Source organism: Bos grunniens, chromosome 5, assembly GCF_055505025.1.
Source record: "Bos grunniens cultivar Pamir isolate PY7600 chromosome 5, Bosgru_T2T1.0, whole genome shotgun sequence".
Taxonomy (NCBI): Eukaryota; Metazoa; Chordata; class Mammalia; order Artiodactyla; family Bovidae; genus Bos; species Bos grunniens.
Window position 1 is genome coordinate 37352503 of NC_141169.1, and position 19939 is coordinate 37372441.

Here is a 19939-nt window from a genome sequence, read left to right on the forward strand (position 1 = left end):
GTTTCTTCATGTGAACAATAGGGGTATTGGACACACAGACAATTGAGCTTATTTAATCTGTAAGATTCTATAGTTATAAATAATTTATACCAAGTGGTAATAAATGCAAATTTTATTTATTTTGTTTTTCAAAACATCTCATAGATAGACAGGTTTGGTAAAGATTTAAATCATTTATTTGTCACTCTGTGTTTTTGAGGTTAATTTGTCTTATATTTATGGGAGAGCAGTGTTCTTCCTCCCAGTGATTTTTTATTATGAGGACAATAACATGGGCAAGATGCATGAAATTGCATATCTGCAAAATAAAGAATGCTTGTTCCTTATTTTTCTACAGCAATGCACTGATTCTACATGGATTCCTTTAATTACATGCTCGTAAGAACTAGAGAGCTGGAATATCTGAAAAATATGCAATGGATAAACATAGGCTTTTTCTTCTTTTTCTAATTTTATCTTACCATACTTATGCAACTGCCTTTATCTAGGAAATATAAGCTTAGATCGCTTCCATATAGAAAAGGATAACAAGATGATTAGAATGACAATACAACTCTTTCTAGAAGTCCCCATCAGCCTAAAGAGTTATGTGCTGTAACGATGCATATTTCAATTTAACCACCTAGTCACAACTAGGATAATAGAGAAAATCAATGCTGTTGGATTAAACATGCCTTCTGAAATATCATTAGGGGAAATGCAACACTATTCCAAGAAACAAGATAGGAAAGTTCGTCTTACAGTGAAGTCTGCCACCAATCAAGTTTTAGAATTGAAAATCAGAAAAACCTGCATGCAGTAGATACTCAGAGACAGGTAGAGGCCCGTATTCTTTTTTTCCTTCACTAAAGTTAAGAAAAAAAAAAAAAAAACAAGTAAAAGCATGGCATAGACTGTGTCTACACCACTTCATAGAAAGTGAACGATTAGGTCAACAAACTAGTTCAACAAAGACTCCTCCCCCAACTTGTTTAGTGACTTAATCAGTAGCCGTGACCTAGTGCTGCCTCTCCCTCTACAATTCAGTCTTTGGCTTAATGTTAACCTCGTGTTCTCAATGTATGTGGTTCATTATGGAGAATTAAGGAAACCCCATACTGAGAGGTAATTAAAGTTGAAAGAACAAATGACAAAGCAGGAAAAGGAAAATGATGAAAAAATATCAAGAATGGAGAGATGTTATGAAGATATGTAGTTCTTTAAAATATCATGGACATACACATACCTCTGATCTCTATTTCTCACTCCATTAAAAAATAAATCAAAATCTGAACTGAGCCCACAAAGGTGGTATTAAAATGTTAAGATTAAGAGAATTGATAAACAATTAAAAAGAGAAGGCTAAGGTGGAGAGGAGGGAGCACAGACTCCTTATAAATTAGAAAACATTTGTTTAAAGTTCATTTTATTTTTAAGTAAATGTAATGTTGAAAAATGTCAGCACATACTTTTATGTACTTTCTATTCCCCATAGGAATTTTGATTCACTCAAATATCTAGAACTAAGCATGCATAAATGGGTAGAAGTGAGAATCTATTTGTATAACCTTATCTGCAAGTTTTAAAATGCAAGTAGGGAAAAAAATCTAAGTCCTAAGTGCACTCTTAAGGTGGACTTCAGAGTCTACAAATTCATTAGAGAGGCATCTTTGAAAAGCAAGACCTTCTTCTCCTGTATTTTGAGCTGCTAATTAAATGCAAGCATATACCTGTTCTCTAAGTACACATCTTTAAGAAGATAAGCCAAAGTGGCCATAAAGTTTCTTTGCTTATATGTTTTTTTAAATAACATCATCACTCATGAGATAAACTGAGAAGCAGCTCTAAATTTAGATCACAAAACTAATCTCTCTAAAGAATAAAACTCTTATGTTTGCATTAATATAGTTGATACAAGTAAATTTTATGCTAATGGGAAATAAGGAAATAATTCAGTGTTCAGCCTGAGTTTAGGAAAAACTGTGTTTTTATAAATTCTGCATTGGTGCTAAGCAGAATCAAACAATTTAATGAGTGTTCCATCCAAAATACCCCAAGACAATTGTGTTCATATACTAACATAATTTATAGTCTGAAAAATAAAACTTTTAAAAAAAGCTCAAAAGAATGGTGTAGTCCTTGTCCATTGACTCTAAATTATTTAAATAGTTTCCACTGCTTTCAGGAGGAGTGGAAGCCTTCCTTAGTTGCTGTCTAAATTCATGAAAATCCTAAGCCCATTCCAGTCCTTTAAGGCCATAAACTCAAATTTTGCTCTTGTGAAGTCAGAACTTCAAAAGGAAATAAACAAATGTACATATTCTTCTCTATCATAAAACAACCTCGATTCTTCTTCCAAGAGGACTTTTTATTCAATAATTACTTTTTAAGCATAACTCTAACAGGAATATATTTCCCTTATCAGCTTGTTATCCTTTCAGGTAAAGCCAGTGCCTTTGATAGAGATCCATTAAAATTACTTTCTGAGAGTAGGTTAACAGTTACACTGTCTACACAAATTGCTTTTTCCAGCAACTTAAAATTATATAAATTTGTATTCAATTGAATCAATTAGTCTTATTTTTAAAGAGCATATTTGAACCAATATTTATATTCACTTACTTATTGAATTTTGAAAGGCCCTTTATCTGCTCAAGTGCTCCAAAATCCAGTGTGCTCCTTGACAACTGAAAGGGTTAGGGAAACTAGGCTGTTTCTGTATCATTTCACAGCTCCTAGCTTCTAGATAACTTCAATTTATTTTAAACTCTTCATGAATTTAGGTTTTGTGAAAGTTCAGTTATACCCTTTTGCAATAAAATTAATATTAATATATATCAGACATCAGAGAAAATAATCCTTACACCATATCACAGTTTGGGTTTCAGAAAATTTATTTTCGGTAATTTCAACAACATTACCCTAGAGGAAGAAATGGCAACATATTCCAAATACTCTTGCCTGAAAAATCCATGGACAGAGGAGCCTGGTGGACTACAGTCCAAAGGGTCTCAAAGAGTCGGACACGGCTGAGGCACAAGCTCAACAATATTAATATGTTTCTTTAACTCTTTAGTTCATGATAGGTAAGTCACTTTTAAAAAGTAATAATCATAATGCAGCTAGTTTTAGAAGCTTAAGAAATCTGGAGAATTTGTAAGACACTGGCCATTTGATAGCTAAGTCTTTTCTCTCTTTGCAACTAGCTTTTAAACCCAGGGTTCACCAAAATCACTGTTACCTCAGCTACTCTTTTATCTCAGTCATCTCCCCAGAGTTCTAGGCTGTCACGGGTAATGCGCAGGAGGTGAATACTGTAGAAGAAGAGAGAACTGTGGGATGACAGTGCATGTAATGGGGCAGAACGCACAGCCCACTGTTATCCCTCACCATCCAAACAGCATTTTGTTTACCTCCTCCCTTCCCCCAAAGCTGACAATCCCAGATGACTGCTCAAAAGCCATCTGAAGTGGTAGACCCCGGCTTTGAGTTTAAAATCCTTTACAACCTGCATACAGAATAAGTATTTAGAAATTTCTTTTATAACACAGAAGCATCCTACAAGAGTAGGAGGCTTACTCAATGTATGAAGAATATGCAAACAAGCAGATGTTTCATTTAGGCATTCTGAAATTTGACACACTATAGCTTGAGGCCATAAACAGTTAAAAAGTACAATACACTTTAAGGTGGCAAACCGAATAAATGGAGAGCTTTACTACCACTTTCTCCCACTGCCCTCCTGCCCTTTATATAACCAGCTGTCTGGTCTCTTGATTTAGCATTGTCCTCTGTTCAAAATGATGCTGTGGATGGCTGATGGTGTTGTTTTGCACGTGTGCAAGTGTGGCAAAAAGACACTGCGTGACCAGCAGTTCTACCCATCGGGTGTATGTGGGAAGGCAGCCATTTGGTTTACGGCTGTGGTAGCAATTTTCACAGCCTGTTACTGTTTATGGCTTTGGGCTCTTCACCTTGCATGCTACCTGACACCTTGACTCCAAACAAGTGACCTATTTTTCTTCACTTCATGATCTGCTGTTGTTGTTTCCTGACATTTTAGAGCCAGGCTGCCTCATTAGAAAACATACCTCTGTGAATCCTTATAACACCTCTCCTGTCTTCAGCAATCCACTCCACTTCAGTTCCTCAGACAGCTGATACTTGGGTATTCTAGCATCAGAACTCAGACAACTGGTGTGGGTGGGAGGCAGGGAAAGACTTCTGACTCCCTAAATGTATCTCACAAGCTGTCATATGACTCATTATTGCTAAGGCACTGGTGATTTACATCCAAAGTTAAAGTGTTAAAGGTCCCCATAAATGATATCTGGAAAGGATAACCAATAATATCATAAAAGTCACTATGCCTTTAAAATCTACTCTGAGCTAGCCACTGTACATAGTTGTCCTTAAAACCCCAAAACTCCTGCAAGCAGTTATCATTGTCTTGTATTCATTATACAGATGAGGAAAGTGAGACTTCCAGAAGGGCTAAGTAAATTTTTTCAGGATGATATCTAGCAAGTGACAGGATGTGATTCAAACCCAGGACTGATTGATCCAAAGCCCAAGGCTGCCACAGGATACATTGATAATGCAGCTGAACAGCCCTGGTCAGTCATTCACACTGAGCACAGAAGCTGGGCTGCTCTGTAAATGTTTAATGAATCTGTGAATGAGCACCTTGCTGTGAATTAGTTTACCGGGCTGGCTTCCGGTTACCTGGCACGTATTGTGAACAAGTGACAGCCTGGACAAGTTCACTGGGTAGGAGGAAGGAATAGCCCCCCAGAGCAGAGGGCCCAGCACCAGTAGGCTCGCATGAGACACCCTCCAGAGAAACCAGGGAAGAATCACAAAATTACTGCAATGTTACAGGATGGCAGTGAGGAGAACAGAAAGAAAGAAAAAAAAAAAAAAAAACAGCAAAAATAAGAAAGTACCAAAACAACTCGGGGCTCTGTTGTAGCTCAAAGACTACTACAGGGCAATCACCCTTTCTTACCTGCTTCAACGTCTCACTTTCTCAATGTCTTGAACAACTTCAATGTCTCACTGCCATCACACAGTGAGGCAGTCATGGATGTGAGCTTAAAACCAGAGCTTTCCCCTCTGGGAAATACAGCCTCCCATATGCGCATTCAGACTTTAAATTCTTAAAATGCAATTTACCTCACTTTGAGCTGTATTTTTCTCATGCCCATTACCATTATCTCAATGTATTTCTCTTCTGGACTTGAATTGTAGAACAGAAAGATCTATATCCTCTTGAACACCATATAATCAGGTTACCCAAGGTGGCTGTTTTCTTGCTCTTTGTACACTCCTGCTTGACCAGACCTTACCTCACCTACACCCTACTCACAGGGATGACCTTTCCTCTTTAACCATAAAGCCTAATTAGTACATGCTGACATACTTGCTCTTGGCCCCAGCTAGAGATATTTCTAATCTTTAGATCAGAACGTCTCCACCATGATAGCTTATCAAAGGCAGGGGTGAGGGGCCTGCTCCTCTACTGGTTTTCCTGGTAACTGAAGAGTCAACTTGACATCAGTCCCCCCATAACTTCATCCCTCCCTGGTAGCAAAGACTGCCATCATATCCTGCCTGCTATCTGTGGTAGATGTTACTCCAAGACCTCACCTCTGACACGTAAGCTCCTCCTACTCATGAAACTCGGCTCTTTCACTGAGTCTAGCCCTTCAGTCTTGAGGCTGAGGAATTACGGGACTTACAGTGTGCAACGCTTATTCTAGCGCCAGAGGATCCACTGGGGAAATCTCTATTTCTCTTCACTGTTAACAAGCTAGGATAGTGACATGAAAACATCAGGGCACTGACAATGGCTGTGGGAGGAAGTAAGGGAAGGAAGGCAGATGGGATGAAAGGCTAGAAGGAGGGAGGAAAAACAATTTTTAAAAATGAACAGGATTAAAGGTAAAGTGGGTTGGAGGTTACTGTGTCTAGAGCCAGGGAAAGTGAACCGTGACTTAACTGGACCTGTGCTGTCATCCTGTGAAAGAATGGTTCAGGAAGAAACAGCAGCTAGTGAATAAGGGCTGTGAAATGAGCTTCTATGAGAGGGAGCCTAACGAACCCTGACAGGAGACATGGACTGATGAGGGCTCATGTGAGCTGCCATGGCAAAGGGCTACAGTACAAAGAAATAAGCTGGGATGTTATTTCTAAGGCAGGGGAAAAAAAAAAGGAGAGCTCATGCCATGAAAGGTGAGAAGGAAAACCAGTTCAGAAAACCTGAATGAAAGCCAGCATCATCGGGAAGCCTGGTAAAAGCATTATTGTGAGGGCAAGAGGGATGGACACTGAGCCAGTGACTCATGTGACTCCAAGTAGAACAGTTCTATAGCGAGGCTGAATGAAGCCGGACCTGGGAACCAAGTGGCAAAGTCAGCTTCTTCTTAATGACAGACCAGCCTAGCCCTAGGATCAAAGTAAACCAATTTAAATAAGATTGATCAGGGAATCTCCTGGCGGTCCAAAGCTTAGTACTCCCCGCTCTCACTGCCAAGGGTGCAATCCCTGATCAGGGAACTAAGATCCCACAAGCTGCACAGTGTAGCCAAAAAAGCAAAAAAAAGTGAAAGGGCTAGTGACGGACTGGCAGGTAGGAATGAGAAGTACATGGAAGGATCTATTAACCAGTGAAACCTTGGCCGACCTAATGACTGAATAGTAAGCACAAAAGTAAGAATTTGCCATTTCTTTCTCTGGTATACCAATCTACCCTTCACTTTCCTTTTACTGTATTTAATCCAAGGTGCACATGACTTGTATTAAAATGTGCTGCACGGCAGTGAGCAAAGAGAAGGAAAAAGGATGAATCCTCACATCTCTGAGGAGTCCTTGGTCCCATTCCACTCAATTCTGCCTGCAATGCAGGAGACTCAGGTTCAATCCCTGGGTCAGGAAGATCCCCTGCCTGGAGAAGGGAATGGCTACCCACTCTAGTATTCTTGCCTGCAGAATCCAATGGACAGAGGAGCCTGGCGAGCTACAGTTCATGGGGTCACAAAGAGTTGGACAAGACTGAATGATTAACACACAGACACATCTTGTGGTTACACAGCATGTAGAATACCAACTAGCGATAATATCACCTTAAAATTATCTGTATCCCTTGCTTTCCAAATTCTCACTAATTGTTACCCTAAATTCAGGAACCAAAGGAATTTAGATAACACCACCTCTCACTTTACAAACCTGCTATGCCAGGTCTCAGTGAACTAAACGAAAGAGTTTTGGTGAAACGAAGTGTCTCACTTATGAAATACATTTGGCTGCTAATAATGAAGACTGGCAATAACAGTGGCTTAAATAGGAAGGAAGATGTTATTCTTATATGTAAAGGAAGTCTGAAGGTAGGCATTCTAGGTCTGATACTAGAAAGCTACAGTCAACAGGAACCCAGGCTCCTCTCCTTCTTTTCAACTCTCCAAATCTGTGGCTTTTTTCATCAAGGTTACCTCAAGTCCAATACAGCAGCTAAAGCTTCAGTTATCATATCCTCATTCTAGTAGGAAACAGGAGGAAGTGGGAAATTAAAAAGGGTTCTCACCAGCTATTTGGCTTTGGTTTAAGAAGCCTGTCAGGACTCACCCAATAGCTTTTCTATCTCATTGGCCAGAATTTAATCACAAAGTCACATCAAGCTGCAAGGAAGATGGAAATGCAAATTTTATCTGGGTACCTAGCCATGTCAATAAAATCTAAACTTTCTTGTTAAGGAAGAATATTGTCTAATACCCATCAGTCTCACCAAAATATATTATTAATGCATTAAAAATACATATGATCCAATATAATTATTTTAATGACTTTTGAACAATCCCTTTCCTGGAATTCATTGTATGACTGTTCTCATCATTAACATATAAAATGTTAGTTAACGCCCTGCTGCTGCTGCTAAGTCGCTTCAGTCCTGTCCAGCTCTGTGCGACCCCATAGACGCCCTAACATCCCTAAATAAAGCCACTACATGGACTTAGTCTACCACTAAAAAACAGAATAGATGCACTGAAGCTTTAGTATAAAGTCTTTGTTATGGAACTGTACTTAGTAAAAAGTTAATCCATTTTGGATTCCAACCAGGAAACTATGGTTTTCACACACCTCCAAAGGGTAGTTAAGAATGTGGGTGAAGAGGCCTTAATTTTCCCATAATCTTGCTCAGCTCCAGCTCCACCCGTCCCCCAATTATTTGATATGAACAGTTTTCTCAAATTTATTTCACACACAGAAACACACACACAAGCACAAAACCGACTGCTAGTAAGTTCAACTTCACAATCCCTTGCACTGCTTTCCAGCCAGACTGCAGATTCCAGCCCTAAATTCCTCTAATATGGAAATGTTGAAGCTGCCTCTGTTGTGACTACAAAATTACTTAAAAGGACATAGATGGTTGTCCCCCATCTAGGAATTAGTATTAGGCTTTCTCATGTGTGCCATTAAAATGTTAGACCAGCTTTTAGGGGTTAATTAGAATCACCAGCAGACAAGGCAATGGCACCCCACTCCAGCACTCTTGCCTGGAAAATCCCATGGATGGAGGAGCGTGGTGGGCTGCAGTCCATGGGGTTGCTAAGAGTCGGACACAACTGAACGACTTCACTTTCACTTTTCACTTTCATGCATTGGAGAAGGAAATGGCAACCCACTCCATTGTTCTTGCCTGGAGAATCCCACGGACCGGGGAACCTGGTGGGCTGCCGTCTCTGGGGTCGCACAGAGTTGGACACGCCTGAAGCAACTTAGCAGCAGCAGCAGCAACAGAATCACTAGGAAAGACAGAGAAACAGGGAAAGAAAGAGCACTTTATTTTCAAAGGAGTCTGCAAATACTCCCATTAGCCATTTAAACCATCCTACCCACACGAAGACATTAGAGATAATGAGAATGAGGTTCAAGATCCCATTGCTAAGGCACTTCTTCAAACTGGGGTGAAAATCCCACTATAAATAATGCATTAAAAAGCTGGGTGCTTTGTGCTTCCCTGCACTTTGATTCCAATATGGATCCTTATTATAAACAGCTCTTTTGAACCTGAGTGTTCACTGTTTCTTTCATTAGAAAGTGCTTAAGATTACTTCAGCCTAGATTTCACTCAGGGAGACTGACAAAGAGATATTATTTGCTTGAACTGATCTTTAACCCAAACTATTCTGTTTCCTTGGTGATTCATTCAAACACAGAGCCCCACTGAAATGGAAGAACCTTCTGTGATATACTCTATTGTGTTCAAAGTTTTAGCAATCTTGCCAGGTGTTTATTACAGATTGTTGGGGGTTATAATTACATGCATAAAAAATTGTTTAATGCTTAAGCCTTATTTTTTTATGACCAAAGTTTTTCTTTTTCTTATTTGATGCTGTATAACTCTAAGGAAATGTAAATAAGACAAAGCAGTTGGTGATACTGTGGTTTTATGGACCTATGTAAGAAAACAAGATGGATCAGTGGGTAAAGAAACCACCTGCAATGTGGAGACACAGGAGACGCAGGTTCAATCCTTGTGCTGGGAAGATCCCCAGGAGGAGGGCATGGCAACCCACTCCAGTATTCTTGCCTGGAGAATGCCATGGGAGAAGCCTGGCAGACTACAGTCCATAGGGTTACAAAGGGTCAGACATGACTGAAGTGACTGAGCAGCACTCATAAGAAATCAATACTGGATCAGTACTTTTGATGTTTGAAAATTCAGTATAACTTTACTTGCCCTGTTTTTAATCACATTATTTTGAAACATACTGCATGTTTCATACTATGCTAAGTCACTTCAGTCGTGTCTGACTCTGTGTGACCCCATAGACGGCAGCCCACCAGGCTCCCCCATCCCTGGGATTCTCCAGGCAAGAACACTGGAGTGGGTTGCCATTTTCTTCTCCAGTGCATGAAACTGAAAAGTGAAAGTGAAGTCACTCAGTCGTCTCCGACTCTTATCGACCCCATGGACTGCAGCCTACCAGGCTCCTCCATCCATGGGATTTTCCAAGCAAGAGTACTGGAGTGGGGTGCCATTGCCTTCTCCGATGTTTCATACTATATGCTCTAAAACTATAGTACTGTGTTGAACTTAATTCCAACTAGCAGATATGAAACCTAACATATGTTGAGCACCTAATATATGTCAAAAGCTTTATAAAATCATATGTCCATGACAATCATGAGACATTGATATTGGCATAAGAGAAAAATGAGGATCAAGTTAAAAATTTTGTTCAAGAACATATAGATTCTGTATGGCTCTTCTCCTAAAACAAGGTTTGTTCTTTAGGAAGTTCAGTTCAGTTCAGTTGCTCAGTCATGTCCAACTCTTTGCAACCCCATGGACTGCAGAACGGCAGGCTTCCCTGTACATCACCAACACCTGGAGTTTACTCAAACTTATGTCTGTTGAGTCGGTGAGGCCCTCAACCATCTCATTCTCTGTTGTCCCCTTCTCTTCCCACCTTCGATCTTTCCCAGAATCAGGGTCTTTTCCAATGAGTCAGTTCTTCACATCAGGTGGCCAAAATATTGGAGTTTCAGCTTCAATGTCAGTCCTTCCAATGAACATTCAGGACTGACTTCCTTTAGGATGAGCTGGTTGGATCTCCTTGCAGTCCGAGGGACTCTCAAGGGTCTTCTCCAACACCACAGTTCAGAAGCATCAATTCTTCGGTGCTCAGCTTTCCTTATAGACCAACTCTGATATCCATACATGACTACTAGAAAAACCATAGCCTTGACTAGAGGGACCTTGGTTGGCAAAGTAATGTCTCTGATTTTTAATATGCTGTCTAGGTTGGTCATAACTTTTCTTCCAAGGAGTAAGCGTCTTTTAATATCATGGCTGCAGTCACCATCTGCAGTGATTTTGGAGCCCCCCAAAATAAAGTCAGCCACTGTTTCCATTGTTTCCCCATCTATTTGCCATGAAGTGATGGGACCAGATGCCATGATCTCAATTTTCTGAATGTTGAGTTTTAAGCCAATTTTTTCACTCTCCTCTTTTACTTTCATCAAGAGGCTCTTTAGTTCTTCTTTGCTTTCTGCCATAAGGGTGGTGTCATCTGCATTTCTGAGGTTATTGATGTTTCTCCCGGCAAGCACAATTCCAGCTTGTGCTTCTTCCAGCACAGCATTTCTCATGATGTACTCTGCATGTAAGTTAAATAAGCAGGGTGACAATATACAGCCTTGATGTACTCCTTTCCTGATTTGGAAGCAGTCTGTTGTTCCATGTCCAGTTCTAACTGTTGCTTCCTGACCTGCATACAGGTTTCTCAAGAGGCAGGTTACGTGGTCTGGTATTCCCATCTCTTTCAGAATTTTCCACAGTTTATTGTGATCCACACAGTCAAAGGCTTTGGCATAGTCAATAAAGCAGAAATAGATGTCTTTCTGGAACTCTCTTGCTTTTTCGATAATCCAACAGATGGCAATTTGATCTCTGGTTCCTCTGCCTTTTCTAAAACCAGCTTAAACATCTGGAAGTTCACAGTTTATACACTGTTGAAGCTTGGCTTGGAGAATTTTGAGCATTACTTTGCTAGCATAGAGATGAGTGCAACTGTGCGGTAGTTTGAGCATTCTTTGGCATTGCCTTTCTTTGGGATTGTAATGAAAACTGACCTTTTCCAGTCCTGTGGCCATTTCTGTGTTTTCCAAATTTGCTGGCATATTGAGTGCAGCACTTTCCCAGCATCATCTTTTTTTTAGGAAAGCCTAAAGCAAATAGTGCAGCTCTTTATAATAAATTATCTCACAAAGTGAAGAAGATTTGCTTTCGTGAAGTTTCTTATTCAGAGACAAGGTAGATGAATGATGCTTTATGCTTTATTTGTATACCCAGCATATACAAACGCATGGACTACACACATTAATGATGTACATATTGTTTTCTCTTTCATTGTATAAAAACTTCATGGAGGATGTGAGAGCTTGTATGTCATTATGTGACAACTGACCAGACAGATCTAGGTCGGAAGTCCTAAACTACTGGCAGATAGGTCAGCTATGACCCGCAGTCATGGATTTTGGTTTGCTTTTGTTTTCTCACTCATTTGGGATTTAAAAAAATTTAAACAGGAACTTTATATAAAATCCCAATTTCTGAGTTTCCTTGAAAATCAGAAGATTGGTTATCTGGGCCCAGACTCCCATGGAGCATCAGTCAGTTGAAACTGAGTATTTGCAGCTCCCTTTAGATGGAGCCTGTGCTCCATCTGGGTCCTGCAGCCTCCATCTGTCAGTTTTATTCATTTATGTTATTTAACTGTCCTTGGGATGCTATGAGTTTGTGACTTCTGAGGTTCTAAGCACCAGCTCCACCAAATTTTAAAAAGCAGAAATTCTAAGATTGTCAAATCCAAGATACATCTCCCCTCTTATAGTAATTGCATTTCATTCATAAAACAGTGTGTATTGGCTAAACTAGCCAACTTGGCCCAGGACGATTTGATACCTAAGCCAAGCAGGCTTAATCATATGCTCCCCTAGGAATCTGAAACTTAGAAACAACTATTTAATCTCTGCATGTGGCTAGAACTGTGACTGTAAATTGGGAAGGGCAAGGTGGTCATACTCTATCATTGAGTACATAGAGAGATCCCATTAGGAAAGAGAGTGAAAAAGAGAGAAGCAGAAATGAAGCCAGGCCCTGTATCCTTATAATAAATCTTGTTATTTGCATACATTGTCTTAAATGGTTTCCGTCTCTTAGAAACATTTGCCCTAGTCTTGAAAGCTGATGACTTCCTCTCTATGCTTCAATTTTCAAATTTCTGAAAGTTAAAAAATAAAACCTGAGAATACATCATTCAGCCTGTCAGACAGGATTATTTCAGTGCTCAAACAAGGTTATATGTTTTCTTTCAAAACTTTAAGTGTCAAACCATTAGTCACTCAGTCGTGTCCGACTCTTTGCAAGCCCATGGACTGTAGCCCACCAGGCTCCTCTGTTCATGGAATTCTTAAGGCAGAAACCCTGGAGTGGGTTGCCATTCCCTTTTCCAGGGGCGAAGGGATCCCTTCTCGACCCCGGGATCGAACCTGGGTCTCCTGCATTGCATGAATATTCTTTACTGTCTGAGCCACCAGGGAAGGCCCTTAAAACTTTAAACCGTTATACAAATCTAAGAGACTAGTATCATGACAGTTCTGATAAATGTTAAGCAACTGGAGACTTAATGGATGAGAAAAAGTGGGAAAATATTCATGGTTAGAGCAGAAGATTCATATATATAAATAATAAGAATAAGAATACATAATTTGACAGGGCCAACAATAAGGTGCCACTGTTTTATATCAGTTAGTTTCTAAAGAAATAGGTAGCATTAGAATATGCAATTTTTATAACTGTCTGAGTAGTCATTGCTGAAAACATAATTACCATAAAAACACAGGTTTTTTAAAAGAAGAATCTTACAATACAGATTTTTCAAAAGAAATTTCATTAAATTGCATACACTAAATGGAACTGTCTCCAAACAGTTGTTTTACTGAGTAGATATACAATCATTTTAATTACCAAAGAACCATAAGGTTTGATAACTTAAAAGAACATCCCTGAGAAACTGCTCAGCACTCATATTTTGCAGTTCCACTGAGGATCAGTGACTTAGCAACATTCATTTCCACATGTAAAATGAAAATCAAGATTTTTTAAATTCCAGAAATGTTTACAAACACAGTGATCATGATTATATCCCCAATTTCAGAAACAATGTAATGAATGAAAGGACAATTGAATGAATGAGTAACAGATACATGTGAGATGCAAAAAGCAACAAGATAAAGTCCTTGGACTACATGGTCTAATAGGAAGATGGGTCAGTTCACATGCATCTTTGACTACAGGAAAGAGTAAGAGAGGTGCTAGAACAGACGCATGAAATGCTAAAGGTATTTGAAGACATAAGACTTCTTATATATTAGAGATTGAAAAATGGCTTCTTGGAAGTTGATAGGACTCCAAAGGGTGGGTTAACTATTAAAAGGTAGAGACAGTGGAAACTGGGCATATAGCTAGAGAGTGAGGGGTTGTCTTCCAGATTAGTAAAACAGCAGAAGACAACATGTAATGTGGGCCATAGGCCACTGTTTGGAAAGATACTGCAGAGAGCCTTGGGTGCCAAGATGAGGAGTTTGGACCATGTTCTGTAGGCAGTGGGAGCCAAAGAAAATCAGCATGTGGGAGACTGACCAGTTAGAAAAGCACTTCAGGAAATGAACTTGACAACTGAATGTGGATTTGTTCATGTAGGGCCGATATAGAAAATAAAGCAAGGTAAGAAGAGTAGAGCAACAAGACACAAAACAAAGGAATCCAAACAAACAAAAAGGGAACCTAAAAATGGGTTCTGCTTTCAGAAGCAAAACCAGCTGAGTCTGTAAGAATTGGAAAATAATTGACAAGTTGAAAGATATATAAGTGAGGGATTCCCTGATGGTTCAGTTGGTACAGAATCTGCCTACAATGCAGGAGACCTGGGTTCAGTCCCTGGGTCAAGAAGATCCCATGGAGCAGGAAATGGCTACCCACTCCAGTATGCTTGCCTGAGAAATTCCATGGACAGAGGAGCCCGGGAGGCTCCAGTCCATGGGGTCACAAGAGTTGGACATGACTTAGTGACTAAATAACAACTATGTTAATTTTGTATGGGATACCTGCGACGTGGTTATTATAAGCAAAGTCTCCTAGGTCTGGAGACAGCTGTGTGGCAGGTTAGAAGGACCTGCTTTTAAGTGATGATATCACACTGAGAAATACTGAAGTCTAGAGTAGGGCTATCTTGATGAAGATATAATTAATTCATTTTTCATAAATATTGACAAATGAGGTAAAGACGACAGAGGAGTTAAAGGGTATTAGGGTTCTCCAGAGAAACAGAATCAACAGGATGTATGTATACATGAAAGGAGATATTTATCTTAAGCCAATGGCTTAGGCAATGGTGGCGACTTGACGAGTATCAAAATTTCTGATGAGGTAATCCCACAGACTGGAGATTCAGGGGGAAGTTTCCATATAAATCCAAAGGCAGTTAGATTGCAGAATTTCTTCTTGTTCTAGAGTTTAGTATTTGTTCTAATAATGTCTTCAACTTATTGCATGAGGCTCATCCACATTATGGAAGACTATCAGTTTTATCAAAGTCTACCTTCTTAAATGTTAATCTCATCCCCACAATATCCTTACAGTAACATCCAGGCTGAAGTATGACAATAATACTATGGATATGTGGTCCAGCCAAGTTAAGAAGATCAGTTAAGTGCAGTGTCAAAAAGAAAAAGGAGTATATCAAGAAGAAGCAATCATCAAGAGTATCAGAAGCCTCAAGCATTTATAGTGGACACTCCAAAATATATGGCTACATCCTAATTTTGGAACCTGTGAACGTTACTTTATTTAGAAAAGGGATCTTTGCAGATGCAATTAAGTTTATTGAAATGAAATTATCCTCGATTATCTGCTGCTACTGTTGCTGCTGCTGCTAAGTAGCTTCAGTCCTGTCCGACTCTGTGCGACCCCACAGACGGCAGCCCACCAGGCTCTCCTGTCCCTGGGATTCTCCAGGCAAGAACACTGGAGTGGGTTGCCATTTCCTTCTGCAATGCATGAAAGTGAAAAGTGAAAGTGAAGTCGCTCAGTCGTGTCCGACTCTTCGCGACCCCATGGACTGTAGCCCACCACGCTCCTCCATCCATGGGATTTTCCAGGCAAGAGTACTGGAGTTGGGTGCCATTGCCTTCTCCATGGATTATCTGAGTGGGTCTTAAATCCAATGGCAGGTGTCCTTATGAAAGTAAGGCAGAGGAAGATTTGATACCCCAGACGAGGAGGAAAGCAATGTGACCACAGAGGCAGAGATTAGAGTGCTGCTGCTGCTGCTAAATCGATTCAGTCGTGTCCGACTCTGTGCGACCCCAGAGACGGTAGTCCACGAGGCTTCCCCATCTCTGGGATTCTCCAGGCAAGAACACTGGAGTGGGTTGCCATTTCCTTCTCCAATGCATGAAAGTGAAAAGTGAAAGTGAAGTCGCTCAGTCGTGTCCGACTCTTTGCAACTCCATGGACTGCAGCCCACCAGGCTCCTTCATCCATAGGATTTTCCAGGCAAGAGTACTGGAGTGGGGTACCACTGCCTTCTCCAGAGATTAGAGTGATGGGGCCACAAATCAAGAAATGCTACCAGCCACCAGAAGCTGGAGAAAGTAAGGAAAGATTCTCCCCTAGAGTCTCAAGAGGGATGGCAGCTATGATTTTGGACTTCTGGCCTTTAAAACTGTGACAGAAAAAATTTCTGTTGTGTAAGGCAGTCTACTTTGTGCTAATTTGTTCAGTTCAGTCGCTCAGTCGTGTCTGACTCTTTGCGACCCCATGAATTGCAGCACGCCAGGCCTCCCTGTCCATCACCAACTCCCGGAGTTCACCCAGACTCACATCCATCGAGTCAGTGATGCCATCCAGCCATCTCATCCTCTGTCGTCCCCTTCTCCTCCTGCCCCCAATCCCTCCCAGCATCAGAGTCTTTTCCAATGAGTCAACTCTTCGCATGAGGTGGCCAAAGTACTGGAGTTTCAGCTTTAGCATCATTCCTTCCAAAGAAATCCCAGGGCTGATCTCCTTCAGAATGGACTGGTTGCATCTCCTTGCAGTCCAAGGGACTCTCAAGAGTCTTCTCCAACACCACAGTTCAAAAGCATCAATTCTTCGGTGCTCAGCCTTCTTCACAGTCCAACTCTCACATCCATACATGACCACAGGAAAAACCATAGCCTTGACTAGACGAACCTCTGTTGGCAAAGTAATGTCTCTGCTTTTGAATATGCTATCTAGGTTGGTCATAACTTTCCTTCCAAGGAGTAAGTGTCTTGTAATTTCATGGCTGCAGTCACCATCTGTAGTGATTTTGGAGCCCAAAAAAATAAAGTCTGACACTGTTTCCACTGTTTCCTCATCTATTTTCCATGAAGTGATGGGACCAGATGCCATGATCTTCGTTTTCTGAATGTTGAGCTTTAAGCCAACTTTTTCACTCTCCACTTTCACTTTCATCAAGAGGCTTTTTAGTTCCTCTTCACTTTCTGCCATAAGGGTGCTGTCATTTGCATATCTGAGGTTATTGATATTTCTCCCGTCAATCTTGATTCCAGCTTGTGTTTCTTCCAGTCCAGCGTTTCTCATGATGTACTCTGCATATAAGTTAAATAAGCAGGGTGACAATATACAGCCTTGAAGTACTCCTTTTAGTAGCTATAGGAAACTGATTAAAATATCTGAGAATAATACAGTTGATTTTGCTAACAAGAAGAAAGACATGATGGATGAATGGATAAACAAAACATGGTATAATACACACACTAAAATATTATCTAGCCTTTAAAAGGAAGGAATTCTACATGCTATACATGGATGAAACTTGAGGACAGTTTGGTAAGTGAAATACGCCAATCACAAAAAGATAGCTACTGTGTGATTCCAATTATATGAGGTACTAAGAATAGTCAAACTCATAGGGACAGACACAGAATGATGTTAGCCAGGGCCTAGAGGTTGAGTTGGAATGGAAAGTTATTTAATGTTGATATAAAGTTTTAATTTTGCAACAGGCAAAGAATTTTGGTGATTGGTTGCATAACAGGCGATTGTATTTAACATGACTGAATTGAACATTTAAAAATCATTAAGATGGGAAATAGTATGTGTATTTTATCACAATTTTTTAAAAAAGATAAGGTGTGAAGTCATGTAATTGGTATCACATTAAAGATGCAAGCAAGAGAGATTAACCAAACAAACAAGATTTCTATCATAATCTAGTCTCTTAAATAGGTAAAATACAAGAACCACTAGCAGTCTACGTACTCAATAAACCATTTCTCTAAAGTTAATACAATAACCTAACCTGAAATGAACAGCAGACATAATAAATTATGAAATTTAAGTGTACTGTCAATATTGACCAGAAACATTTTCATAAAACATCCGATGAAGGCATCAAGAATCCATTTGCTAAGGAAATTATCTGACTACATGTAGAAATGCTGATGGACAGTTTAAAAAAAAAAAAAAAACATTTTGGCCATGCTGTTCACATCTTAACAAACATCTTCCCTCCTCAGATTTCCTGTTTTGCTACAGGAATTTTGTTGTTTCATAAACAATGCAGAAAAGTCCCTTGCAGTTTTAACTCAAACTACTATACTGGCAGAAAAAAAAGCATTATCTGGCAGATGCTGTGGTGGTCTTATCCAACCTACCTGGACTTTCTTCCTCTTCAGGGTTGAACATACAGGGATCTTTTCTAAGGATCAATATGGGAAAATTAATTTTTCTCATCTGTACATTTGAGTAATGTCAACCTCCTTAAGCAATTTTCCCTACTCACCAGAACATGAGTCAGTCAACAAATTGCAGAGGCACTCTCTGTGCTCAACAATGCTATGAAAACTGGTAAATCAGGGTGAACTGTCGTGTCAGGAAGAATTTGGTTAGAATGGAACTCCTCCTTACGTTTTTTAAATCCAAACAAGTTATAAAGCTCAGATTAAATTTTGGTTATAAAATATGAAGATGTTTTGTCTATGAGACAAATATGTCTATGAGAAATAAGAGCCTAAAAAACAAGGAACAGAAAACAGCAATCTATTTTGCTGTGAACCCCATTAAGAAAAGCAATTACCTACCGGCTAATTAAAAATGTCACATTTCAAAAGTGATTTTGTTAACTTGACCTTGTATTATTGGTCTGTACAAAGTATTTGTTGATAATCAGATTGTACATTTTTATACTTGTCAGTTCAAGGCCCTAAAAACAAAACACCTAGCTTTCTACCTAGAAAATTATAATCCAGGAGTCCTAGAAAAGTAGTACAAAAATAACCACCAAGATTATCCTTAGAGGGATTTCCCTGGTGGTACAGTGGAGAAGAATCTGCCTGCCAATGCTGGTGAAAGGGGTTCGATCCCTGTCCAAGAAGGTTCCACATGCTGTGTGCCCATAGCTTGCACACCACAAGCTTGCACACCACAACTACTGAGCTCACACTCTAGAGCCCACGAGCCACAACTACTGGAGCCTGAGCACCCTAGAGCATGCATGCTGCAACTTCTGAAGCCCATGCGCCTTAAAGCCTGTGCTTCGCAGCAAAAGAAGCCACCACAATAAGTCTGTGCACCCCAACTAAGCTACGCGCAGGCTCCGCCCCCCACAGCTAGAGAAAGCCCATGGGCAGCAACAAAGACCCCGTGCAGCCAGAAATTTAAAAAATAAATTATACTTAGACATGGAAACACATATTCATAAAAGCACAGAATGGAAAATAGTTTTTAATAATATGCTACAACTTTATCCTCACAAATGAATCTTGAATGATGGAACTGACCACAGAGGAGTACTCACGTCAGCTAATCTTTTTACTTTCAGTGGCTGTTTCTTTTTGGAATGAAGAGAAAGGAAAACCTTATCTCTAAATGGGCCCAACTAAAGAAAAAAAGGTAAGTCTGAAATTAATTTAAAAGCCTTTCAAATTTTGATGGGAAACTGCCTATTAATTCTTTTTTAAAAATCGGGAGGTGCGGGACCCTTTACATTAAATTGTACACACAGCAGAAGAGTAAACCAAGAAGGATATCTTGCACATCTTTTTAAAGCTGAAAACTTTTCAGTAAAACGTTCGTTTCCGTTTTTGAGCATCCTTTTGCTGAACCAGTGAAAGGCGCTGGCAGGGCAGACCCCAGAAAGGAAAGCTATCTTGCCAGCCCTGTGGTGCTTCACGGTTGTGGAGCCGGAGAAGCGGCGGCAAACACCGGGGACAGTGACCCTCGGCAGAAAGCTGGAGCAGCTGGAGTTGAGGGCCGAAGGTGTGGACCTGCAGTCCCGCAGCTGGGAGACGGTCCGGGTGACCGGAGGCGGCGGGAGCGCCGGGGGCGCGCAAGGACGCCGGG

At 40.2% G+C, this 19939-nt stretch overlaps 1 long non-coding RNA gene across 1 annotated transcript; it reads right to left on the bottom strand.

The window, feature by feature from the left end:
* Window positions 1-8213: 8213 nt before the first annotated feature.
* Window positions 8214-19938, bottom strand: LOC147371775 (uncharacterized). The gene is made up of 3 exons (XR_015163749.1): window positions 18381-19938; window positions 18253-18296; window positions 8214-8783 (listed from the first exon to the last, which is right to left on the bottom strand). It is a non-coding gene; the product is annotated as an uncharacterized LOC147371775 (long non-coding RNA).
* Between the last annotated feature and the right edge of the window lies 1 nt (window position 19939).